Source organism: Festucalex cinctus, chromosome 12 (genome assembly GCF_051991245.1).
Source record: "Festucalex cinctus isolate MCC-2025b chromosome 12, RoL_Fcin_1.0, whole genome shotgun sequence".
Classification (NCBI taxonomy): Eukaryota; Metazoa; Chordata; class Actinopteri; order Syngnathiformes; family Syngnathidae; genus Festucalex; species Festucalex cinctus.
The window spans coordinates 18,079,049-18,106,932 of NC_135422.1; the positions used below are offsets into that span (position 1 = coordinate 18,079,049).

Genomic DNA, 27,884 nt, shown 5'->3' on the forward strand with positions numbered 1-27,884 from the left:
AATGGGATTAATGGAACTACAAATAGTCTGTAATACATGTATTTGTATACTGCTGGGCCAATGGCTAGTACGGATTTTGTTGCCGTGACAACCAGGCTGAACCTTGGGCGTTGCAACTCGGCGAGGAGCTTCTACACCAGTAGTGTCAAACTGAATCCCTCGAGGGCCGCAGCCCTACAGGTTTTCGAGGCCTCCCATTTTCAACACAGCTGATTCATATTTAAGATCATCAGCAAGCTCTGCAGGAGCCTGATAATTATCCTGATCACTGAATCAGGTGCGTTGGAGTAGAGAAGCCAAGAAAACATGCAGTGCTCTGGCCCTCGAAGACCGGATCTCAACACATGTGCTCTACACTGTGGAAGTTGAGCCCAAAGTGTGTGTAAAAAAAAAAAAAAAAAATGAAGCACCCATAAAGACAAATGTATTTTCACTGGTGGATGCAGCACTTCATTCACTTCAATTAGTGTGCAGATGCACCAAACAAACACCCACCGCACCCAGTTTGCAGCTTTGCATGAGCTAGCACTATTAGCTAATGCTAATCTGTGTAACAAAACTCAATGCAGCTCTCCTTACCATTTGGCTTTGGCATGCTAGATCGGGGGAAACCAGTCTGGGGATAGTTATGCAAATTAGCACATACATTAGACATAATTTAATGCCTTTGTCGAGGCATGTTGTGATAAAAGCCAAAGAAAAAGCAAGACACAATTGGTATGCACTGATATTTTTAGAATGCCGAACGTCCTTTGTGATGGCTTTAACCAATCAAATTGTATGTTTCCCCTTTTAGTAAATCATATCAGAAATATGTTTTTTCAGTGGTCACACCTACTGCTCACCTTGAAGCGTTAGCGGCCAATTGGCTAACAACACAAGGAAATCCCTCCTTTAATTAGCCGCACCGGATGGCGTGACGCCATCGCTTGGGGTCGACGCTAACGGCAGATTTCCCGTGACGGTGATTCATTTGCTACTCGCCAGCCTATAAAAAAAAAAAAAAGGGGAAATGTTCCTCCGGAGAAATTCCCCATCGTTTACCTTCCCGCGGCTGCTAATTAGATTAACGACACCTCGCACCCCGAGGAGCCCCCCGGGAGTGGGGGGGCTAGCTGTTAGCTTAGCGAGCGCCACGAATCGACCGCGGCCGGCGTTGTTAGCTGAAGGCGACTTAATGCAACGCTTCCCCCGGGGACGCTTTGAAAGCAAGTCAATATTTACGGGAATTGCTGCCGCGGCTCTTCTCTAATTTGGCGTCCGCGTTGAGCGGTGAACGCCCTGGGGGAGGTAATCGTCGGCGTGCATGCGTGTGTTCGTGTTTGTGTTTGTTGGCACTTGGTTGTCGTGTGCGTTGATGTGACCTTTTGTCACGGTGATGTCGTAATTATCGGGCCTCGGATGCCTGGATTATAAATCAGAGCAACGCTCAAGAGCAAATTCTCCTTAGTAGATTTTTTTTTACAAAAAGTCATTTGTGGCGCAATCCTCCGTATTTCTGGATCATGCAGCATGTTTAGCGTAGCATGTGCGCTCTGTTTTTGGGGTGTTGCTTTAAATCACTTGCTTTAATAAAAATAAATAAAATGTGTAGAATTATAATGTATCCTTTTAATTTTTTTGCCGGCTAATTACTACTAACTCTAGTAGTAAAATTGATATATTGTTGATGTTGACTGCTGCCTGAAATAAATGAACAAATGGAAAAAATGAAATAATTGCTAATTGTTTACTTTATGCTTTATGAAACCTGTGATGGAAACCAGTCGCTTAAAGGGATACTTGACTCATTGAACAATTTTCAGCAGTGAAAAGTTAATATTTTGTCCAGAATGAATTTGATAACTTATTTTTCATGTACAATTAATACGTTTAAAAAGTAATTTTTCTACTTGCTGTCGACTGATGATGACTGATGACTGGTGGTGAGCAAGTTGGTAACGGCCAATCATGGCTCACCTGTTTTCTGGGTTTGGTCAGTAAACTAAGCAATGATTGATCGTTACCAATGCTTCAGCACAGGTGATGTCATCATCAGTCGACAGCAAGTAGAAAAATTAGTTTTTAAAGTACTCTGTGTCGTGAGCTGATGTAAAAGTTGTGTTCTCGTGTTATTTTTGGACGGCTCCATGAAGGGCCACTGATGTTCCCATGTGGGTCCAAAGGGAGAACTCATCCCGAGCAGGAAGACAAAAGTGCAAAACAACAAACATTAGAGGCACAACTTCGAGTAACAGACAAACTCCAGGCCAACTGGCTAATGCTAACATAATCATGAATTCCTTCATAGAGTGACTTATAGATCCAGCATTCCTTGGAGTAATTTTGAAATCCAAAGTTCCTTCTTACTGACACTGATAGATCCAGAATACCTAAAGACACTTAAAGACACAGATTTCCTGTTTGCAGGCACTTGGAGATCTGGAATTCATTCTTATACTGAAAGAACCAGAATTTTTCTTGTAATCACTTATAGATCCTGAATTCCTTCTGATAGACACTCAGAGATCTGGAATTCCTTATTCTAGACACTTACAGACCGAGATATCCTATTTGAAGACATTGGAGATCAGGAAGGAATTCCTTCTAGTAGCCACTCAGAAAAGTGACCCAGAATTCCTTCTTCTAGACACTACTCAATCTAAAATGTCTTCTTGGAGTCATTTGTAGAATCAGAAATCCGCCATTTAGACACTTGGAGATCTAGAATTACTTATTTGACAGATCCAGAATTCCTTCTTTTTTTTTTTATTAACCCATTTATCCAGAATTCCTTATTTTAGATCCTTGGAGGTCCACTATCCCTTCTTGGAGTCACCTAGGGATCAATAACTCCTTGTTCTATAAATTCAGAGTTCCAGAATTTCTTCTTGTAATCAGTTTGGGATTTAAAGCTCTCTCTTATCGACACTGATAGATCCAGAATTCCTTCTTCTAGACACTTCTAGATCCAAAATGTCTTCTTGTAATCATTTGTAGAACCAGAATTCCTTCTTAGATTAACCATTGATCAATTCATAATTTCTTGTTGAGTGTATGGTCCAGGATTCCTCCTTGTAGTCACTCATTGATCCAGAATTCCTTCTAAAGAGACCCAGAGATCCAAAATTTCATTCTTATAGATACTTTTTAAACCCTGAATTCCTTCTTGTAGTCACATATAGATCCAGAATTCATTCTTCATCATCTATTGAAAAAGGAAACCTTATTGTAGACTCTTAGGGATCAAAAGTTGCTTCATTGAGACATTTATAGATCTGGAATTCTGTCTTCAAGTGACTCTTTCGTCCAAAATTCCTTGACACGTGCAGTTAGAGAGCCATCATTTCTTCTTGTAGTCACTCCACAGTTCTTTTCCGCAGACACTTAGAGATCTGGAATTCCATCTTTGATGTATTCATAGAACCATCATTCTGTCTTATAGCCAGTTATAGATTCAGAATTCCTTCCCATAGGAACTTATAGATCCAGAAGTCATTCTTGGAGACAATTGAGAGATTCAGGTCTTTGTGAGTAGGGGGGGGGGGGGAGTCCTGGGGGCTGACTGACCCAGGGAGTTCCTATGGGACAAACTGGAGATAAACTGGCAGCCTGGAGTGGATTGTGTTGCGTCCCACTGTATAATGCATTACGTACTCTCTGCATGTTTAATGTTTGACTTGTGAAACGTGGAAAAAAAAAAATTGCTGTCTGAAAGTGATGATTTCCACTGGGAACACATTGAGCGATCCCGCCAGTGCAAAAACACGCAAGGTTGATGTCTCACGCAGCCCGTTACAACATTTTAAAATAGGAAACAAATCAACTGGAGGCTCGTCGGAGGAAACTTTTTGGCAAGGCGATGACGAGCGACTCCCGCCTCCGAGTTGTTTTCCATTAGCGGAGGAACACTCTGGAGACACGAGGCGGGAGGAGGAGTGCTCGCTCGCACGCCCAGTTGGACAAGACGAGGAGAGTGGTGTAAAAAGAAGCCGAAGAGACGCGCAGAGAGCAATAAATACCTCTTGGCACACACACAAGGTTCCCTTGTGAGCCCCCCCCCAAAAAAAAAAAACCCAGCTTGCTTGTTGGCAAGTGGTGCGTGGCCATCGGCTCAAGTATGGATGGAGGAGGAGGAGAAGATGAGGATGAGAGTGACTCTGGAGATGCTCACTCATTGCACCATGCTACTTGACGTTGCTACATTGAAATACCTTCAATACGTACTCATATGGCAATGGGTGCCTGCGAGAATATTTGACGAAAAGTGTCGGAATATTCAGAGGAAAGAAATTGTCACTTTTTGAGGAGAAGCTTTTCATTAGCGTGATATCATTAAAATATTTGTTCAAAACATGATTGGCCTCTCAATGTGATTCTGCCTGGGGAAACAGAATAACAATAAAATATAATATGAAAGACGATGTACAGATTTTCAGTTTCACAAGATATGCTCCTCATTTGTATTCATACAAAAACTTTGCACTAAGGTTTAGCTTAACAAGAGCTGGATAAGTAAAATGTCTTGCAAAAAACAACAACAACAAAAAACAAACAAACAGGCAGCTAAAAACTCAACTGGCTCAACTCAAATACGAAAAACCGCTAACGTTAGCTAGAGGGTTATTGTTCTCATCCGCGGCATTAGGGCACATCTGTCTGAAACGGCAGAGATGACCATTTTCCTCAACAAGAACTGTTTTTTGGCATCATCCGGTTCCTGCCGCTAATCTGAATTGGGTTGTCAAGCTACTTTGTTTTGTTCCACATCTAAACGCGAGGTTAGGCTAACCGCTAGCTCTTCAGTGACAGCAACGTGTGCGCTCGTGTGTAAATGTACTTCAATAAGGGTTTCAAACTTGCATTTAAGATCATAGGTTTGATATTCTGGTCAAACATAACCCTATGATTAATTCATTGTAAATGTAAAAACTTAATAGAGTTAATTTGGAGACAAGTTCAAATGATTTCATCCCCCCCCAAAAAATAGCTGTTTAGCGTCTCCATTTCAATCAGGGGGATTCAACTCCAAGGGCCACATGTCGAAAAATCAAAGGGGGCGATGGCTTTAATCATCCAAATCATCACAAATGATTCAACAAGATTGTTGTCTTTCCATTTTTGAGGACATACCTTGCACAATTTGCTCCACGTTGCTTTGGAGATACTGCAAGTGATGGTGAGGAACTTCAATTGTCAAAAGAGCTTCATCTTCGGAGGATTATGCCCATGTTTTTACTTCTGTTTACTTTTTCAACCTGCAGACCAAAGTCGAGCAGCAATAGGTCGACTCTGATTGGCTCCTTGTCTTTGTGCAGCCCGGTACCAAATGGTACTGTCGGCGGACTGGGCAAGAATCGATATCGTGTATCGACCAGAATCATTCAAATTCAAACAGTGTAAAAAAGATGAATGTTGAGGATGCAGCGCACTTCTTCTCAACTTTTCATTGTCAACTACAGCAACTCCTCCTGGTAATCAATAAGGCCCCACGGGAGTGTCTGGGGGTGGGGGGGGTTCGGGGTAGGAGGGGTTTGCGCTGGTGTTTTATTTAATGGTTCTGGAAGTGACTCTCCGAGCTCCTCGGTGTCACTTCTCCCTCAAGGTGTCAGAAGGGTCATTGCGGTAATGGAAAAGCTTTTTGCTCTGCTACGCTTGGTCGTGTGCTCGACATGGCCGCCGTACAACAACGAGAGAAGAGAGGGGGTTGGGGGGGGGGTGCTAGATCAATGCCTTAGGTCCCTGTTTGATACCTCGGCTTCATCATTAAACATGTCTGTCTCGGAAGTTTGCTTGCTTGACTTCCCTTTGAAACACTCTTAACTCTTCTAAAAGTCTAAAAACAAATTGCACCACTGGGCCGGACTGAAATATTTTCCGCCAGAATTAGGTGGTGGAGAGTTCAGCATGCTCGTCAGCATCTTCCGTAGAGCCCTAATGAGGACGTTGACAACAACAGGAGAAGAAACAATGGTCGCATTCTCATTCATCTGCACCCAGCGACTCGGCTTCAAGGCCTCGCTGCACAAGAGACAAAATTCCTTCTCAGAGAGACTTACAGATCTTGTATTTCAACTTAGAGACACTCAAAAATATGGAATTCCTTCTAATAAGCATTTATAGATCTATAATGGTTTTTTTTTGTCACATACTGCTCCAGAATTCATTCTTAGTGTCGCTTATAGTTACACAATTTCTGTTGTAGACTCTTATAGCTCCAGAATTCCTTCTTGTAGATGGTCATAGAGCGACAATTATTTCTTCCAGACTTTTACTGACCCAGAATTCCTTGTGGTTGACGCTTACAAATTGAGAATTCCTTCTTCTTTATTGATCGAGAGTCCGACTTCCAGACTCTTATCGATGCAAAAATATTTCTTGTATTCACTTATCAATCTTGACTTCCTTCTTTAATCTAGAGTCAGATTTCCTTATTAGAAGCACTTTTTAGTGTCACTTGTAGCTCCAGATTTTCTCTTGTAGACTCATGTAGATATAAAATTCCTTCTTTGTAGATCTCATAGAGCGAGAATTCCTTCTTCCAGACACCTAAAAATCCTCAAATCTTTCTTGTGTTCACTGATCAATCCAGAATTCTTACTTACACTACTCACAGAATTCAAAATCTTTCTTGTTTCTGGTTTCTTCTGGTTCACAATAATAGATCCAGAGTTCCTCCTTGTAGATCCTGAAATATCCAGAATTACTTCTTCCAAACACTTATTGATCGTGAATTCCTTCTTTCCAGACACGTGTTGATCCAAAAGTCTTTATTGTATTAACTTACAGCGCCAAGAATTCCTTCTGAAAATCACTCAGAGATTCGAAATTTTTTCTTGTTGACCCTTGGAGTGGCAGAAATCTTTCTCATAGTTACAGGTCGGGCCAACATTCCTTTTTATGTTTACTTAAAGATTTGTACATCCTTTTTTAAGTCACTGATAGTTCCAAAATTTCATCTGAAAGATGCGCATACAGTAGATCCAAAATTACTTCTCATACTCACTCATAGACACAGAATTCCTTCTCTGTAAAGTACAGCTGCAGCAAAGACAAACTTATAAAGAATTCATAGTCTTTATAAGAGTGTCCATATTGTAAAGTGGTATATAATGGCGCAAATTCAAAAGATGCAAAATTTGTGCTGTGCGTTTGGTGTGTTTGTGTGTGTATGTCGACACCAGGGTCAGATGGTTCCCCCTCATGAATATTGCTGAAATGTTCTCTACTACAGTGGCTTGTGTGTAAAACATTGATAACCACTGCAGAATGTAAATATTGTAGTGATGCTTGGCTTCACATGATGAAAAAGTGGCGCAAGAACATCAAACACACAAACACACGTGCGAGCACCTTCAAGGGGGTCGTCATTAGCGTGGAATATCAAAACAGATCCACGCGCGGGCTGCTGGCCAGCGCAGCTTTAGCGAGCGCGCGGGATAAGCGTGGAGACTTGATTAGCATGTATTATGTCACCTAGCTGCCGTTGCTACCGCCGCGATGAAAGGCGCCACCGTGGCCCTGTGAGGACGCTCGCAGCTAAACGCTAACTGCTCTTTGTTTAGCTCATCGCCCCCGGAGCGCTGGCTAGCTACAAATAATTGTTTCATGGTGACCTCCGAACCCATTTAAATGCACTTTTTGTCTCGTCTTGTGGAATGCAAGTAATCAAAACCTTCACTTGTACATTGTTTACATCTTATTGCTAAAAGGGTTTCAAGAAGGAATTATGGATTTAGACATTTGAATCTGTAAGTGAATCAAAAGAAAGAATTCTGAAGATTTAACAACCTACAAGAAGTAATTTGTGATTTCTAAGTGAATATATGAATTCTGGCCATACAGTATACCGTAATTGTCTGCAAGGAGAAATACTGACTCTATGAAATCCTAAAAACAGGAATTTTGGGTCCATCCATGTGAGACTCTAGGAAATAGTTGTGAATCTAGAAAAGACTAAGACGGAATACTGACTGAGTGTCACGATTAAGAAATTCTTGTTACACAAATGACTCTAAGAATGAATTTCTGGCTCTGTCATTATCTGTAAAAAGGAATTATTGATCTAAAGTGACCCACAGAAAGAATTCTACAATAAGTTACTACGAGAAGGAATTGTGGCTCAAAACTGAATCTAAAAAGTAACTCTGGATCTGCTTGTATATCCAAGAAGTAATTCTCACTCTAGAAAAGTCACCATAAAAGGGATTCTAGATCTAAATGTGAGTACAAGAAATAATTCAAGGATCTCCTGGTATCTCCTATAAGTAATTCTCTATCTGGAGAAGTCACCCCAAGAAGGGATTCTGGATCTAAAAGTCACTACAAGACCTAATTCTGAATCTATGGGTGTCTCTCGCACGGAATTCAAAATCAATGAGTGTTTGCATGTCGGAATTGTGGAATTCTGAACATGACTGCAAGGAGAGAATTCTGGATATCTAAGAATCTTCAAGTAGGAATTGAAGGTTAGAACTTAGTCTCAGACGAAATTCTTGATCTATTGTGCACACGCAACAACAATTGTATCAGTGTTATTCGTTTGAATGCAAATTAGAGAGATAAAAAACACTACTATCCTATTACACCTTTTTTAAAAGATAACTTTATTCTTGGATAAAGAGAGGGATAGATACTGTAGATGAAGTAATTCCCACCGTGGGGAAAACAAGTGCGGGAAGGAGGCGATCAAATGGATGTAAATGGGTTGGAAATTAATGATGGAGCAAAACAAACAATTAGACCATTTGGGAAAGCAAACACGCTCCCGCTAGGCTACGGTGGTTAGCGGGTAGTGGCGAGCGGCGCTAACGAGCTGCGTGGGCGGCACGTGTGTTGCGAGGTGAAAGGTGACACCTTTGTCAGGGGAGGAGGGATGTTAGATTAACGTGAGACCAGAGTGTCGCCCATCAGGTCCTCGGGTCATATTGACTTCAATTCGGAAGGGAGCTGTTTGCTTGTGTAATCGTGCTGGAGTATCGTAGCAGTCATGTTGTCGAGCGCAAATGATTATTCAAATGTTGTAATTTACTAGCACAAGTAGTAATATAGCGGTGCAGTTAGTACTGTAGTGTAAATGTGTGTAGTGTTTAAATGTTTTAAGTGTCCCAAAGACGTATTTATATGTTTTTTATGGATTTTTTTTTTTATGCTAGTGCAGACAGAAGGCTTTGATGCAGCCTCTCAACTGCAAAGAACAGTTGAATAAATTGTAGTTATTACACAAACTGCCAGCAGGTGGCAGCAGAGTATAAGAGATCAATCAGGGCCATGTTGGAAAAAAAACTCTATTACTCTGAATTCTAAATAGATTTGTGAATAATGATAAAAACTTAGCTATATTCCAATGTTAATGGCTGCAAAACGAAAACAGGTAGAAATATATATATATATATTTTTAAACTGATGAAAGAAGAGACTTTAATCTTTTTTTTTTTATGTAGGTTCCAAACTGGTCAAAATTCAGTAAAACAGCTGGGAGCGTTAACAGTCTTGTAATGTAGTGATATAGTACTGTATTTGTGTAATGTAGCAATGTTTGTGTGCAATGATGTAAACATGTAGTACTGCATTAGTGAACAGTGCAGTACTGTACTGCAGTGATTATATTAATGCAATGGTGTAGTGGTGTAGTACTAGTAATACAGTAATATTGTAATGCAGTACTACAGTACACAAGTAGAATAGTATTATGGTATTGTACTACAGTATGTGGTACTACAGTACAGTAATGCAGTAGTGTAGTATTTCAGTAGTATAGTAATTCAGTAGTGTAGTAGTTCAAGTAAAATAGTAATGCAGAGTACTAATATTGAAATGTAGATAGATAGATACAGTAGACTACTACTGCGGAAGTATAGTAATCATGCAGTAACATAGTACTTCACTAGTACATTAGTGCAGTGTGTAGCAGTGTAGTACAGTAATAAAATAGTGGAGTAAGTATTGCAGTATTATAGTAATGTAGTAGTTTAATGCAGCAGTCGTGTTGTAATTACTTAAGTAGTGACACGACGAGGTAAGGTAGGACTCAGACGCAGGCGTAAGGTAAGCCACCAAGGCAGCAGGTTTATTTCCGGCCAACAGGTGTCTCCTCTCAAGCTGAGAGGAGAACAGGGAAGCAAAAAAGTGGAGAACAAAAAGCGCTCCACTAGGGAGGAAAAAACAGGCAAAAGGTACTGGGGACAACGAAAAGCGCTCCGCTAGGGAGGAAAAAGGGCACAAGGCAAAAGGGGTAACAAAAGGCGCTCCACTGGGGAGGAAAAAGCACAAAAACAAGGCAAAAACACTTGGCAACATGAACGAGGACATAAGGACTGTGGGACGCTTCCATGCACTGACTGTGACACTTCGGCACTGAGGGGAGAATGCAGGTGGCTTTTATTGCTGTAGGTGATTGGTGGCAGGTGGTGATAATCAAGGGCGGGGACCGGTAATTATGGAGCGGCAGGAAGGGCAAGTGACCTGGGGTGAGAGGAGACTCAAAATATCAAAGTAAAACAGGAAACATGACTATGAAAATAAAAGCATGGCCGTCACGCCGGTGGCGGCGTGACAAGTAGTGCAGTACTATGCAGTAACGAAGAAGTGTAGGCTGTGATTGGCGGCGCCCCCCTGAGGAAACTGCGAGAGTGACATGTTGCTCATTGTGGGCCCTCGGGACGAAACCTTGGAGACGCATTGAGTTCAGTCTGCGAGTCCATTTGTCGTGCTGAGTTCCAGACGGGTTCGAATCCGCCACTTGACGGAAACGACTCAGAAGCACAAACACGCTATTCATTCCGGCGGTCTTCCGTGTTTGGCGTGTGTTTGCTGCAGGCAATTAGACGCCTCCAGGAGAAACGTGAAGGAGCGAGAGCGCCGCTTTTTTCTCCCTCCTCTCTTTCCTTCCATCTTGGGAAGGACCCAGCGGAGTTTGTCGCCGCCTTGCACCATATATCGAGTGGAACCTAATTAGATGACGCTCGGGCCCCCTGTGGTGGCGCCACACACTCGCGCAGTCATCCGCTCCGCTGGCGTACTCGTCTGCTGTAGTGGAGCAACTCGCTGGTGTAGCCATGTACGCCAGTTTGTCATCTAGTGTAGCAATTTATTATGGGAGTCTTCTAGTGTAGTGTTTCAATGCACTACTGTTGTAATACAGTACTGTAGTCATTTAGTATGGTATATCGATGCAGCCATGAAGTAATCTACTGAATTGAAGCTGTGTACTAGTGTAGTAATGTGGGCCAATGTGTAGTAATGGATTGACTTACACAGTACAGTAAATTTGACTCTATTTAGAGTGGGACCAAATAGACTCTGTTTCAGAGTAATATTTACACTTGGAAGAGAGTAAAATAAAGAATTGGAAAAACAAAACAAAACAGTAACTACAATTGGCTGGCAACCAGTCCAGGGTGTCCCCCGCCTACTGCCCAAAGCCAGCTGAGATAGGCTCCAGCACCCCCCGCGACCCTTGTGAGGAAATAAGCGGTCAAGAAAATGGATGGATGGGCCAAAACAGTGGGCGTGGCATAGCTTAGGTGGTAGAGTGGCAGTCTCCCAAGTGGTCGTGAGTTCGTTCCTCAACCATTGAGTGACTTTTATTTTATTTTTTCATTTCTCTATTTTACTCTCTTCCAAGTCTAAATATTACTCTAAAACTGAGTATTTGGTCCCACTCTAAATAGAGTCAAATTTACTCGTGAGAATTTACTGTAGTGTGCACTGATGTACTAAGCTCATGTAATGGAGTGATATACTCGTGTAGTACTAGTGCAGTGGTGCAACGTACTAGTGTAGTAATCTAGTGTAGTGGAGTTACATTCTAGCGTTCATCAAATGAGTGGCGCTGTGTACTTTTATGGTAACCAAGTGTAGTGGAGTTACAAACTAGTGTAGTAGTCTATTATGGAAGAGGTGAATACTAGTAAATAGTAAATCTAGTGTAATGGTGTTAGTTTGTAATGCAGTGTAGTGGAGCTGTATACTTTTTTTGAGCAATGGAGTTTATTTGTCTGTGTTGCAATTTAGTATAATGGTGCAATGTACTAGTGTCACTGTCGTACTCAAGTGTAGTAGATATGTGTATAATCGTGATTAATATTTCCTTCATAATCGAGCAGCCCTAGCTGGTGCGACTGCTTTTAATGTGGTAGGTTTCAACTTCCTGTTCCTGTTGCACGTTTGACACGACTCTCAGCCGATAGCATCAAGAAACGCGCAAAAGTTTGCACAGCTCATCTATATTCAGCACTGTTTCATTCTTTTATTGTGGCGTATTGCCACTTCCTGTTTTGTTTCATTAATCGAATTCAGGAGATGTCATCAATTGGCGTTTTTTTGTTAACAAATAACTTCCTGTAACTTCCTGTGACCACTGTGAGCACAAGAATTGGTACGTTTCAGTAATTTTTTTTGCCTTTTCTGACTTTATTCTGGTAGGTTTCTACTTCCTGTTTCTGTGCCATTTGACAAGACTCTCAGGCAGGCAATTTGATTTGTAAGATTTCTGAGCATAATTTCCAACATGCCTGTTTAATTTTGGCAGGTTGCTACTTCCTTTTTCATTTAGCTTGACAGGACTCAGTCAGCATATTGGTCAGCTTTTTATAAACAAATAACTACAGATGCAGCGCTTAATCAATTAATCGACTACTAATCGATTACCAAATTAACTCATTCACTCCCAGCCATTTTCACAGAAGCAATCCCCTTCACTCCCAGCTGTTTTACTGGATTTTGAATGATTTTTGCAAGAATATTGTGTTCTATTGCTATCAAAACATGGAACCTACCAAAAGAAAGATTAAAGTCTCTTCTTTCATCAGGAAAAAAAGGAATATTTTGATCTGTTTCCGTTTTGCAGCAATTAGCATTAGAATATAGCAAAGTTTCATCATTATTAACAAATCTGTTTAGAACTGTGAGTAAATTAGCCTCTTTTTTTTTCAACATGGTCCTGTTTGAGCACTTTTGCTCTGCTGCCACCTGCTGGCCGTTTGTTTAATAACTACCATTTCTTCAACCGTTCTTTGCAGTTAAGTTGCATCAAAGCCTTCTGTATGTGCTAGCATAAAAAAATAATAATAATTAAAAAACAACAACAATACGTCTTTGGAACACTTAAAACATTTAAAATAGAAATGCAAATGAGTTAATCAATAATTATTTTGATAATCTGTAAATCCTTCACAGTAAATATTTTCTGATTTCTACAGTCTTCCATAAAAAAATAAAAATAAAATAAATTTTTTGGGAAAAAAAAAAGATCAAAATTTTTGCCAATTTTCCTCACATTACAGACCAAAGCAGGAACTGAATCATAATTATTATGGATGTGCACTGTTGATTTAAAATAATGGTTTTGGAACAAGAGATGGAGAATCCAATGGACAGATTAATGGACTACTGAAATAATCATTGCATTCAGATTGTTCCTGTCCGCTCATCCATGTTTAGCGCGCTCCGGAATTGTGTTTACTTCCCGTTGTCTCCCGTCAGGAATTGCACTCACCCCTTTAATCATATTTCAACGAGCAAGTTTACATGGTATAATTTGCAACAGTCCCATTTCCTTCCGTTCCTGGTGTAGCGTAGCGCTTCCCTCAGGGGGGACTCGAGCCTGTTCAAAGACAATAACTCTGCTCCATAATTTATACAATGAACTCGCACAACGTGAGCGCGAGCAGACGCTCATCTCCAGCCATAAAAACTCCCCTCGACAAAAAAAAAAACAACAACAAAAAAACGATGAAGCACTCCATTTCATTAAAATCAACATCAGTAGTTTGAAAACCGATAATGGTTCTGAAGCTACATTTAATTGGATACTGTGAAAGTTTGTTGTTCGTAAAAAGTGTTTCAAAAATTTACACTCCCATGAATAAAAATCTATTATTAATAGAACTAGACTCAATATTGGTACAGTCCAGTTTTCATAAGCCACAAAAATTGTGCTCTGGTGGAGTTTGGAAAAGTAGGCAATTAGTTATTTGCAAACGGTCCCAAAATATCTTGATAAAACCGATCAAAAACAATCACTGGTGACCCAAACAGAACCGCAATCAACTGCACCTTACCATAAAAAAATCAAACCGTACCACAACTTACAAAATAGTAGAACTGGGTTGGAAAAAAAAAAATGGAATAATCGATAATGAATCCATTTTCCTTTTTGAGCAAGATATTGATTCATAAAACATGAATCCATTTTTTTTAAATACCTCTTTTTTTCCCATGAATTAACAACAAAATAGAATTTTAAACATTTTCATCTCAACCAGGCTGATGATTATGGCACGTGTTATTGTCATCAATCAATCAATCAATCAATTAATCAATCAATCAATCAATCATGTCCTTCCTTGTCATTTAAGAAGAATTGATGTTCCATAATTAAGCAATATCGGATTGAACTAAGTGATCAAATTGGGGAAAAACAAAACGAAATCGAATCGATTGAGGAAATGCACAATACATCGAAAAAAATATTGGCCCATGCAATATGCCTATCGCAAAGACATGCAATAAGTTTCATATGAAATTTGATGCTTTTATCTGAATTTCACCACTCAAACGCTAATTAAAATGTACACCGCCATCAACTAGTTGAACATTATCGAAAGGACACTACAATTAATTAACTGAGAATATATTGAGTTTGCTTATTTTTTTGCTTATTTTGCTGCATGAAAAAGTGCCATTCTTTCATTAGAAAATAAAAGTGCCATTTATTTAGGTAACATGATAAATATCTCAATAATATCGATTATCGCTATATTCGGTAACCATATCTCATATCGCATGATTTTCCATTATCGTACAGCCCTATTCGATATCCAGCCCTACAAAATAGTACCGTGACAAACTGAACCGTACCATGGTGACCTGAACATGGATGTTTATCCATATTAACTGCTTTTATATTGATAGGTTACTACTTCCTCTTTCTTCTCACAACTTAGTCCCGGTTTGACTATTTTTAGCACAGCCGTGCTGAGCTTGCAACTAGATATGAATAAAAATCAGTTTAATCGGCGCCGTGCAACATTTCCAGCTGCGTGCGTTAGCAGCGCAAACACAACAAGCGTGCGACCAATCAGAGAGGCGAGAGACACACTGTGGCAGATTGTGACACTAACGTGTTGTAATTGCGCGATTGTCAGCAGGAGGCCGCTTCATGAATGATGCACGTACGTCTTCATGCTTGCTTGGAGGACGAGCGTATGCTGGAGAGCAACAAGGCTGAATGTCATCGCGGTCCCGGGGTCCGCATTCTTCCTCTTTCCATCCAATCACGTGAGCTCAAAATGGTTTGCCCACAAAAATCAGCGCAACACGCTAGCTAGCTAAGCCAACGGGAATGGGACAAAAACAGGAAGTAGAAATGCAACACAGTAAAACTGAACCGTATTATGATATAAACCAAAGTGTATAAATTTCAACAGAGAACCAATCAACCAAAGTGAAACCGTACTTTGGCTAACTGGACCTTATAAAGCCAAACTCAACCGTACTCATACCACAAGAAAGCAAACCGCATCATGACCAATTGAACGGTACTATGATAAATCCAACTGTACTGTACTACAACGAACCAACGCAAACAAGTTTGTTCAGTTCATCGTGGTTTGAACCGTACAACCACTCACTGAACCATACGACACCAAACTAGGGCTGGGGTAAAAAAGAAAATTGAAATATCGAATCGATTCTTTGTTTCGAGCCCAATATTGATTCATAAAACCCACGACTAGATCATTTAAATGCCTCATTTTTTTCCCCCGTATTTTTTTTTTTTGTATCTTACTGTTGTCTTGAAATTTACTGTTTGCATGAATTTAAAAGTATTTTCTTACATTTATGAAAGACCTGACTTTTTGCACTTTAAGACAATTCAGAATATTTTAAGTTTATCCATCCATCCATTTTCTAGACCACTTATTCCTCACAAGGGTTGCAGGGGGCGCTGGAGCCTATCTCAGCTGGCTGTGGGCAGTAGGCGGGGGACACCCTGGACTGGTTGCCAGCCAATTGCAGATTTTAAGTTTACATTTACAATTATTAAATTAGAAGTATTAACATATTTTCATCTCATCCTTGCTGATATCAATGTTTGTGTAACACTTAAGCGATTATATTAATCGCTAAATCATTTGACTAGTTACTGCCTCTGCAAAATTTACTTTGGAATTTAATATTTTTGGAGGTTTTTTTCTTTTTAATCATGTCCCTGACATTTAAGAAGAATTGATGTTCCATAATTAATCTATCGGAATGACCTGTTGTGAATTGAATCGGGAAAAATTGAATCGAACTGAACTCTTGTGAGAAGCTCGGTCATTCAGGAGGGACTCCGAGTCAAGCCACGTCGAGAGGAGCCAGTTGAGAGGGGCCAATTGAGGTGGCTCGGACATCTGGTTCGGATGCCTCCTGGACGCCTCCCCGGAGAGGTGTTCCGGGCATGTCCCACCGGCAGGAGGCCCCCGGGGATGACCCAGGACACGCTGGGGAGACTATGTCTCTCAGGTGGTCTGGGAACGCCTTGGGATGCCGCCGGGGAGCTAGTTGAAGTGGCTGGGGAAAGGGAAGTCTGGGTTTCCTTCCTAAAGCTGCTGCCTCCCGCGACCCAACCTTGGATAAGCGGTCGTAGATGGATGCATGAATTGAACTGAACTCTTGTGAGAAGCTTGGTCATCAGGTAGGGACTCAGAGTCGAGCCGCGTTGAGAGGAGCCAGTTGAGGTGACTTAGACATCTGGTTCGGATGCCTCCTGGACGCCTCCCTGGAGAGGTGTTCGGGGCATGTCCCACCGGCAGGAGGCCCCTGGGGACGACCCAGGACACGCTGGGGAGACTATGTCTCTCGGCTGGCCAGGGAACGCCTTGGGATCCCGCTGGTGGAGCTGGTTGAAGTGGCTGGGGAGAGGGAAGTCTGGGTCTCCCTCCTGAAGCTGCTGCTCCCGCGACCCGACCCCGGATAAGCAGAGGAAGATGGATGGATGGAAGAAATCTTGTGAATGGAAATCGATTCGATTGAGGAAATTAGAATCGGTACCCAGCCCTATACCAACCCCAGCCACACTTGGACAAACCCAACTGTACCATGACGAACCGAAACGTACCACAACGAACCGAACCATAACTACTGGTGTTGTTCCGATCCCGTTTTTTGGCCCCCCGATACCGATACCCAGCTTTGCAGTATCGGCCGATACCGATACCTAAGTTTTTTTTTCCTCAACATGAAAAAGCTGTCCTGCCATTGGTTTAGAGGGCCAATAGGATATCTTAGATCGGCATGCAGTCAGCATGTCACATACCAGTGAATGTTGTGCACCAGCAAGACACAAGATGCTGCATCCAAAATCCTATATTAGCGTTGGAATTAATGGTATCGGCATGTTACTTGTGAGTAGTCACCGATACCGATACCACTGTTTTAATGCAGTATCGGCACCTTTGCCGATACCAGTATCGGTATCGGAACAACACTAATAACTACGACGAACCGAACCGCACTCCACCGAACCGACTTGAACCGAACGAGATACCCGTGGCCAATGACCAACCAAATTGCCTGAAGGTCACCTCCGTGTTTAATCCAGATCATTCGGCGGCGAATCGAGCCCGCTTGCCTCTGACTCCCGTCCAATTGTTTTATTGCCAAGACAAAGTTTTTAAAGAGCCAAAGGAGGAGAAAAAGCCGCAAAGCCTCTCGTGTATGTGAGAGTCTTTTCTTTTTTCTTTTTCTCGTGTGGTTTATAGCACCGCAGAGGATCGATCGCACGGCGGCGCAGGTAATAGCTCGGCGGCTCTATTAGACGGACGGCGTCGCATTGAAGGAGAGGCGTTCAAGAGCATCTGGATGATAAAGATCCGCAGCTGCCTCACAATTTACGGGCGCCTCGCTCGCTGTGACTAACGCGCGTCGTTATATTTGCAGCACGACATCATCAGGAGCGCCCCAAACAACTTACACCCTCTTCATTATACTTCACTCAAGTATTGGCACAGGAAGCATGATATTTATTTATTTTTTAGATGTACCACTTGTAGTAATGGGACATTGTGATTTTCTGGGAATGTTGTCGAAGTCATCATTTGAAAATGTAAACACTTGAAAGTATCTATCTGTCTGTCTCTCTCTCTCTCTCTCTCTCTCTCTCTCTCTCTCTCTCTCTCTCTCTCTCTCTCTCTATATATATATATATATATATATATATATATATATATATGTATATATATATATATATATATATATATATATATGTATATATATATATATATATATGTATATATATATATATATATATATATATATATATATATATATATATATATATATTTACAAAAAAAAGTAGCTCACAGCTTTCTTATTGTAAAATGACAACTATATTTGTCTAAAATAAAGATTTTGTTTAAGTTTTTTTCTGCGTAAAATTATATTTTTAGGTAAGGTAGAATAATGGGGGAGAAGTACACTTTTATGTATATTTATGGATCTATCCATTTCAAATCCGTTACATTGTAGCCTATATCTATTTTTTTTTTTAACATTTTTGTAGCTCAGTCTCATGTAGTTTTATTTTTCTAGTAAAATTACAACCACATTCCCACCAAGGTATTTATTTATTTATTTATTTATTTATTTATTTTTAATAAAGTACAACAGTTGTTTTTTGTTTTTGTTTTTTTTAATGAGGAATACATGTTCGTACCAATGTTTTTTTTGTTGTTTCGTTTGTTTTTTAACGTAATTTAAAAATACATCTTGTAAAATTACAACTTTATTTTGTGTAAACAATTAATTTTTGGTAAAATTACATTGGTATTATAATTTTAAAATGTGGTTCTTGTCAATTTTAAATATTTTCCTTGTAAAATTACATTTTAATTGTCATAAAAAAACACATAAAATCAATCAAAAAAATTTTTTTTAATGATTTTTAAAACAAAAAAATTCCCCTCATAAAGTAAAGATTTTTCTTGTAAAATTTTGACATTTTGAAAAATTAAGACATAAGAAAATCACAACTGTATTATCATAATATTAAAATTTGGTTCTTGTAAATTTTAAATATTTTCCTTGTAAAATTACATTTTAATTGTCATAAAAAAACATAAAATCAATAAAATAAAATAAAAAACCTTTTTATGTGTGTTTGTTTGTTTGTTTGTAAAACATAAAAATAAAATCCCCTCATAAAGTAAAGGTTTTTCTTGTAAAATTTTGGCTATTTGAATAATTAATTAAAATATAATAAACTTACAACTGTATTATCATAATATTAAAATTTGGTTCTTGTCAATTTTAAATATTTTCCTTGTAAAATTACATTTCAGTTGTCATAAAAAAACATAAAATAAATGTTTTTGAAAATAATAATAATAAAAAAAATCCCCTCATAAAGTAAAGATTCTTGTAAAATTTTAACTATTTGTGTTGGAACAATTTTGTAAAAGTCGACGTTCCATTGATTTTTGTTGGCTATCTAACAAATTGCCTTTTGATCTTCTGCTTTGTTTTGCAGTTTGAAGATTCTTTTCTGAAAATCAAATCCGGTCGGAAAACCCCCACCAGCGGCGCTTCCGGTAAGTGCCAGTCGGGCGAGCGTTTCCTTTTTATGAGCCAATCACAAGCACTTAGCGCGCTTAACGACGCGTTCATTTCGTCCAATTAAATTCATCCCTTTTGGGGTCGGGGGTCATCATTTTCCGCTCATTAGCCCGACAACCTGAGGCAAAGCCGTCTGTCGCTGACCTCCGGCTGCTTCCCCTCTTTCTCTTTCTCCTCCTCCGCATTCATCCCTCCATCATCGTCCCCGGGGCGGACGGCCAGTCTTGGAATGGAAGGTAACGAAATAAATGGGGAGACCTTTCGGAGACTTCCCGGCCTGCAAATTGCAAAGATTTTTTTGGGTCTCATAAAGGTCAAATATTTGCGAATAAAGGTATATGACTCATTGAGCAATTTTCAGCAGTGAAAAGTTAATATTTTGTCCAGAATTAATTTGATACCTTCATTATTTTTCACGTACAATACCTTTAAAAAGTATTTTTTTCTACTTGCCGTCAACTGATGATGACGTCACCTGTGCTGAGGAAGTAGGTAATGGCCAATCATTGCTCACCTGTTTTCTGGCTTGTTCAGTGAATTGGGCCATGATTCCTCGTTACCTACTTCCTCAGCACAGGTGATGTCGTCATCATCAGTCAACAGCAAGTAGAAAAATTACTGGAAAATAATGAAGTGACCACAATAATTATAAACAAAAAAATATATATATATATATTTTTTTTTTCAGCAGTAAAAAAAAAAAATATATATATTTTTTTTTTTACTGCTGAAAATGGCTTAACAAGTCAATTATCCCTTTTAAAGACAAGATTTGTTTTGTTGTTTTTTTGTTTTTGCTGTTCACTTTTTTTCCTTGTGAAATTAAAACTTAATAGACATGATTCTCGGGGAAGTTGCCATTTGATTCTTAAATAACAAAATAATTATGGCAACACGAAGAATTATTTTTCTTGTAAAGTTTGTATTTTTTTTTCTCTCGATGTACAATTTACATTTTTTTGTTACAGTCGTGGTTATTTTAGTTAAATAAAACTAATGAAAAAAACTAAAACTAAAATTCAAAACATTTCGTCAATGAAATAAAATAAAAACGAAAATGCTTTTGAAAAAAACTAAAACTAACTGAAACTACATTTTGTGTTTACAAAACTAACTAAAACTAACTATAATTATCGCAAAAATGTCCTTTGTTTTCATCTTTGGTAATTAATTTAATGCATGAGCCCTTAGGGATGATTTTAAATGTGATTATAAGTATTTATTTTGATATTAACTGGAATAAGGATATTTGAATATGCGTAAATTTTTGAAGTTGAAATTTGAACGGTGTAAATCGGAAGTATTATGTGAGAGTTGTTTCTCGGGAAAAAAGGGAAGACAATAAAAATCCGAATAACATGTGGAATGCTTTCAGCATTCCCACAATGATTAGTAACAAATACTATCGGTGTCAGAAAATAATTGAGAAGCATTGCTCTAAAAATCAAAATCATTCGAAGAAAATTGATCAGAGATCATTTGTTCAAGTTGTGACCAATTCACATTTCTTGACTGCAGCTACCAGAAATGTGAATCAAAATAGACATCAGCCACGAGTACAATTCAGAATCGATTGACACCTCGCTGGAAAATAATTCCAAATCAATAGGGAGCCCTTGAAAGTGAAAAAAAAAAATGGTGAAAAACATTTTGGGGACCAATTTCAGAGTTGTGACCAACATTCAGCCTTGTGATGTCTGAATTAATTATAATTGAAAATCAATCGCCGCCGTGCTGGAACTACGATTCAAAATCAGTCGGAGGCTTGTTGACAGTAAAGGTCCGCAGAGGAGCAGTTTAGCAATGCGGCGGCCATCTCTCCGGCGAAAACCACTTTGGGCAAAAAGTCATCTGTCACGGGCGTGAACGACGTTCGCGGGATGGAAATGGATGGCGGCGGGCACGATAGATTGCGCCGTTGTCGCTGTCGGCGTCAGCGTTGTCGCCGCGGGGGCCCTCCGCGGCCATAAATTCGCGAGCTCGCAGCCAAAGCCGGCCAGGCTCGGGCTTTATCTGAGAATGATAAATTCGGCGCACTTGCGCGGCGGCGGTTGGCGGAGAAGAGCGCAGAGGAACCTTGAGCTGATGGATGGCGGGCGGAATGACGTCGGGAGTGAGGAAGCTGTCCTGTGGGCGGAGAGCGCGCGCTTTTTCTTTACCTTCTTTACGGCCTCTGCTTCCAAAACGTCCGGGAGGAAACTCATCTTGTCTGCTTTTCAGGAACATTTGGATCGTTCGTCCTCTTCGACGACACGCGCTCACTTTATATTGGGAACAAATCATCAAAAGTGTATATTAACGTGTTGGAATTTTCCCAAGTCTAGCTTAACACAACCCAGGATGCATTCTTTAACTCTTTGACCACCAAAAATGTTTAATAACGATTCGTAAAATCACAGTGTATGCCGCAATTTTATGTATTTATTTATTTTTTATCAATGGAAAGTACTAAGTGCAGCGCTGCCTGGTCAATGGGTTGTGGAATAAAAACACCCTCTCACTATGGCCAATGGGCTTCCGATGTATGGAATTACGATGAAACATGATGGAATCTGATGAAATGGAACATTTTAAGGATGACGTGAATGATTAAAGCCTTTGTTACATTAAATCTAATTCACGGAACGTCACCAAACAAAAAAATATTAGCGTCAAAGTCACTGTTGTGGAGAAAATGTATCTTTTCACAAAAAGCTTGTTTTCTCCTTATCTTTTCAATTATCGCTCAATGTTACTAAAATGACCTGTTTTCAAATGGTGATTACTAAAGAACATACTTTTTTTTTTTCTAATGAAAGATTGGAATGTGATCTTTCATGTGGTACCCACTTTGTATTTGTAGTAAAAGCACGCAATGTTCTGTTTGCCTTGAAAGATGAGTTAAAATGCTCGAAATCGGCTGGCACTGTCTGGGTTGTTTTTTTGGATAACGTGTGGCAGTAAGAGTTAAGAAACTTCAGACTAAAATGGCAGACCTGCTGTGTCTTTTTGGGCATAGATTCTTGAGACTTTTTTTTGTGGGTCTATTCATGATTGATATGCCAACAACATTCTACATTGCTCAGTGGGGGCTGAATTTTTGAAAGCAGAAGTGTGGCTATCGAGATAAAATGGACATTTCAAACCAAAATGGTAGACTTCCTGTGTCTTTTCGGGCATGGCTTCCTGAGATTATTTTTTTTTTTGGACCTACTCATGAATATGAGAGACATTTTTACCAAATATTACATTGGTAAGTCAAACTGGTTTTGGAGATGGAATTTTAAAATTAATTCTAATAGGTGTGATGGCGATCAGATGGTTACTTGAAACCAAAATGGTAGACTTTCTGTTTTTTGTGGATCTGTCCAAATTTCACACTACTGAGCAAAATTGGCTTCAGGGTGTGAATTTTTACATGAAATCTTGAAGGTGCAACTTAGACAAAATTGTCACTTCATGCTAAAATTGAGGACTTCTTGTGTTTTTTCGTGAACGGCCTGCTGAAGACTTTTTTGTGGGTATAATTATGATGGATGAAGACGCCTGATGATGAATATAAACTTTGGAGACACGTTTCCCTCGCCCGGACGTGGGTCACCGGGGCCGCCCTCTGGAGCCAGGCCTGGAGGCGGGGCTCGCTGGCGAGCGCCTGGTGGCCGGGCCTGCACCCATGGGGCCCGGCCGGGTACAGCCCGAAGAGGCAACGTGGGTCCCCCTTCCCACGGGCTCACCACCGGTGGGAGGGGCCAAAGGGGTCGGGTGCAGTGCAGGCTGGGTGGCAGCCAAGGGAGGAGACCTTGGCAGACCGACCCCCGGCTACAGAAGCTGGCTCTTGGGAGATGGAATGTCACCTCTCTGGCAGGGAAGGAGCCCGAGCTGGTGTGTGAGGCAGAGAAGTTCCGACTAGATATAGTCGGACTCTCCTCCACACACGGCTTGGGCTCTGGTACCAGTCCTCTCGAGAGGGGTTGGACTCTCTTCCCCTCTGGAGTTGCACACGGTGAGAGGCGCAGAGCAGGTGTGGGCATACTTATTGCCCCCCGGCTCGGCGCCTGTACGTTGGGGTTTACCCCGGTGGACGAGAGGGTAGCCTCCCTCCGCCTTCCTGACTGTTGTTTGTGCATATGCACCAAACAGCAGTTCAGAGTACCCACCCTTTTTGGAGTCCTTGGAGGGTGTGCTGGAGAGCGCTCCCCCTGGAGACTCCCTCGTCTTGCTGGGGGACTTCAACGCTCACGTGGGCAATGACAGTGAGACCTGGAGGGGCGTGATTGGGAGGAACGGCCCCCCCGATCGGAACCCGAGCGGTGTTCTGTTATTGGACTTCTGTGCTCGCCACGGATTGTCCATAACGAACACCATGTTCAAACATAAGGGTGTCCATATGTGAACTTGGCACCAGGACACCCTAGTGTCGTCGGATTTGCGGCCGCATGTTTTGGACACTCGGGTGAAGAGAGGGGCGGAGCTGTCAACTGATCACCACCTGGTGGTGTGTTGGCTCCGATGGTGGGGGAAGATGCCGGTCCGACCTGGCAGACCCAAACGTATTGTGAGGGTTTGCTGGGAACGTCTGGCGGAATCCCCTGTCAGAAAGAGTTTCAATGCCCACCTCCGGCAGAGCTTCTCCCTTGTCTCGGGGGAGGCGGGGGACATTGAGTCCGAATGGGCCATGTTCCGCGCCTCCATTGTTGAGGCGGCCGATCGGAGCTGTGGCCGTAAGGTGGTCGGCGCCTGTCGCGGCGGCAATCCTCGAACCCGCTGGTGGACACCAGTGGCGATGGGGTGCTGCTGACCTCAACTCGGGACGTCGTGAATCGGTGGGGGGAATACTTCGAAGACCTCCTCAATTCCACCGACACGTCTTCCTTTGAGGAAGCAGAGTCTGGGGACTCTGGGGTGGGCTCTCCTATCTCTGGGGTCGAAGTCACTGAGGTGGTTGGAAAGCTCCTCGGTGGCAGGGCCCCGGGGGTGGATGAGATCCACCCGGAGTTCCTAAAGGCTCTGGATGTTGTGGGGCTGTCATGGTTGACACGCCTCTACAGCATCGCGTGGACATCGGGGACAGTGCCTCTGGATTGGCAGACCGGGGTGGTGGTCCCCCTTTTTAAGAAGGGGGACCGGAGGGTGTGCTCCAACTACAGAGGGATCACACTCCTCAGTGACTCCGCCAAGGTTGCCCTTTGTCACCGATTCTGTTCCTAATTTTTATGGACAGAATTTCTAGGCGCAGCCAAGGCGTTGAGGGGTTCCGGTTTGGTGACCTCAGCATTGCATCTCTGCTCTTTGCAGATGATGTGGTGCTGTTGGCTTCATCAAGCCGGGATCTCCAACTCTCACTGGAGCGGTTCGCAGCCGAGTGTGAAGCGGTTGGGATGAAGATCAGCACCTCCAAATCCGAAACCATGGTCCTCAGTCCGAAAAGGGTGGCGTGTCCTCTCCGGGTCGGGGATGAGGTCCTGCCCCAAGTAGAGGAGTTCAAATATCTTGGGGTCTTGTTCACGAGTGAGGGTAGGATGGAGCGAGAGATCGACAGGCGGATCGGTGCAGCGTCTGCAGTAATGCGGACTCTGTATCGGTCCGTCTTGGTGAAGAAGGAGCTGAGCCAAAAGGCAAAGCTCTCGATTTACCGGTCGATCTACGTTCCAACCCTCACCTATGGTCACGAGCTGTGGGTCTTGACCGAAAGAACGAGATCCCGGATACAAGCGGCCGAAATGAGTTTCCTCCGCAGGGTGTCCGGGCTCTCCCTTAGAGATAGGGTAAAAAGCTCAGTCATCCGGGAGGGACTCAGAGTAGAGCCGCTGCTCCTCCGCGTTGAGAGGAGCCAGCTGAGGTGGCTCGGGCATCTGGTTCGGATGTCTCCTGGACGCCTCCCTGGGGAGGTGTTCCGGGCATGTCCCACCGGCGGGAGGCCCCGGGGACGACCCAGGACACGCTGGAGAGACTTATGTCTCTCGGCTGGCCTGGGAACGCCTTGGGATCCCACCCGAGGAGCTGGTTGAAGTGGCTGGGGAGAGGGAAGTCTGGGTTTCCCTCTTGAAGCTGCTGCCCCCCGCGACCCGACCGGGGAAGCGGAAGAAGATGGATGGATGGATAATTATGATGGACTTTTACACCAAATTTCACGCTGCCAAGCAAAGCAGGATTTGGGAGTTTATTTTTTAAGCAAATTCTTGAAAGAGCTACTGTTAGCCAAAATTACAGCTTCAAAAGAAAATAGCAGGCTTCCTGTGCCTTTTCAGGAATGGCTTCTTGAGATTTTTTGTGGGTCAACTCATGATAGACATGTCTACCAGATTTCATGTTGCTCAATGAATCTGTCTTTCTAACAGGACAAAATGGCCGCTTCAAACCAAAATGTCATACTAGTTCCTTTGTCGTTTCAGTTTAAGATTTTTTTTTTTTTTGGGTCTCGTTAAAATAGACACACTGACCAAATTTAACCTTGTGAAGTCAAGCTATATTTTCTGCCTTCAGCAGGAAGATGACGGCTTTGACGGCGACCATTAGCGTTGTGCTGATAGCGCCATTTGGCCGCGTCACTCTTGCTGACAATAAAGCGAGCTCCATTATGTGCAATAAAGTCAACACTTTGCCATCCATCACAAAGCAAACGTCTATTTTTGGAGCCAATAACGGCCAGATAATAAAAACCGCGCAAGCAGAGCGGCGTTAAACATGGCCTCTGTTCGTACGGAAGAGGTCACGGGGGTGTCAAGGATTTGCTCCGCGGCTTGATAATTCCATGAAAGTGGAGGTGGGGGAAAAAAAAAAAAAAAAAGACACCTGACATTTGTTTGTTGGTTAGGATGATTGAAGTCCTGTGAAATAAATGGCAGGGCCTTAAAAAAAATGGCCAAATCGCATCCCATTTTTTAAAAATCAGCTCCCAAAGCCAGTTTGACTTTTGAATCATGAAATTTGTATGCATGTTTATCATAAATAGACCCACAAAAAAAATTTCAGATGGACAAGGGAAGTCTGCCGTTTTGATTTGAAGCTACCATTTTAGTTTGGTAGTGCCCTGTGGAATTCATCTAAAAGAATTCAGGTTCCATAGCTGACTCGACTGAGCAACATGACATTTGGTAGGTGTGTCTATCATGAGTAGACCAACAAAAAAAGTCTCAAGAAGCCATGCCTGAATAGACATAGGAAGCCATTTTGGTTTTGGCAGCGCCCTTCAGACCTAGAATAAAATTTGCCCCAATAGCAAGCTTGACTTAGCAACATGAAATTTGGTTGACATATCAATCATGTATAGACCCGCAAAAAAGTCTCAAGAAACCATGCCCAAAAAGACACAGGAAGCCGCCATCTTGGCTTGGTAGCACGTTGTAGAACTTACCTAAAAATTGTTGCTCGCAAAGACCATTTTACTGAGAAACAAAAAAAATAAAATAAAAAATTGAGAGATATTGTCTATCACATTTAAACCCACAAAAAAAAAAAGTCTCAAGACAGCATGCCCCCTCAAAAAAAAAAAAAATCGTGGGTGGTCAGCCATTTTGGTTGAAACGCCCATTTGTGCTCATTAATTCAACCCCCGGAACTAGTTTGAAGAACTTGAGTAGACATATAACAAGTAGACCTACAAAAAAAGACTCTAAAGGCCACACCTGAAAAAACACAGACCCACAAAAAGTCACAAGAAACCATGCCCAAAAAGACACAGGAAGCCGCCATTTGGCTTGGTAGCAACCTGTAGAACTTACCTACTTATTGAGAAACAAAAAATTTGAGAGACATTGTCTATTATATTTAGACCCACCAAAAAGTCTCAAGACCCCCCCCCCCCCCCCCCCAAAAAAAACAAACAAAAAAAAAAAAAAAAACATAGGTGGTCGGTCATTTTGGTTTGAAATGCCCATTTCTGTTCATTAATTCAACCCCCCGGAACCAGTTTGACTTCACAAGAACTTTAGTAGACATGGCTTTCACAAGTAGACATACAAGAAGTCTCCACAAACCACACCTGAAAAAAACACAGGAAGTCTGTCATATTGATTTGAAGCCACCATTTTGCCTCAGTCGTGCCCTGCAGAACTTTATTTCCTGAATTCAGCCCCAAACTGGCATAACAGTTATGTAGATGAAGCTGTCACATGTCAAAGATATAGAAGAAAAACCCATAAGGATTCTTTGATGCAAGGGCGTGAAAAGGTTGCGTCGAGTTCAAATGGCGCAGATTGCAATTTTTTTTCTCCCCGTCAAAATGATTTCAAAAGACAGCGTTACCATGCCAAGACGCTGATGCTTGTGACGTAACGCGAGTGGAGTGATCAGCATCCCTCTGACCAGACCATCAATTTTTCCCT

General features: G+C 41.6%; 1 long non-coding RNA gene across 3 annotated transcripts in view; it reads left to right on the plus strand.

Moving 5' to 3' along the window:
* LOC144031527 (uncharacterized) overlaps positions 1 to 27,884 on the plus strand; it is an 82,919-nt gene that overhangs the window by 20,629 nt on the left and 34,406 nt on the right. The window contains exons 2-3 of one of the 3 annotated variants that reach the window (XR_013287547.1): positions 19,496 to 19,556; positions 19,691 to 19,817. This is a non-coding gene — a long non-coding RNA (uncharacterized LOC144031527). The remainder of the gene's footprint in view (positions 1 to 19,495; positions 19,557 to 19,690; positions 19,818 to 27,884) is intronic. The other 2 variants (XR_013287546.1, XR_013287548.1) reach the window with 2 other exon arrangements.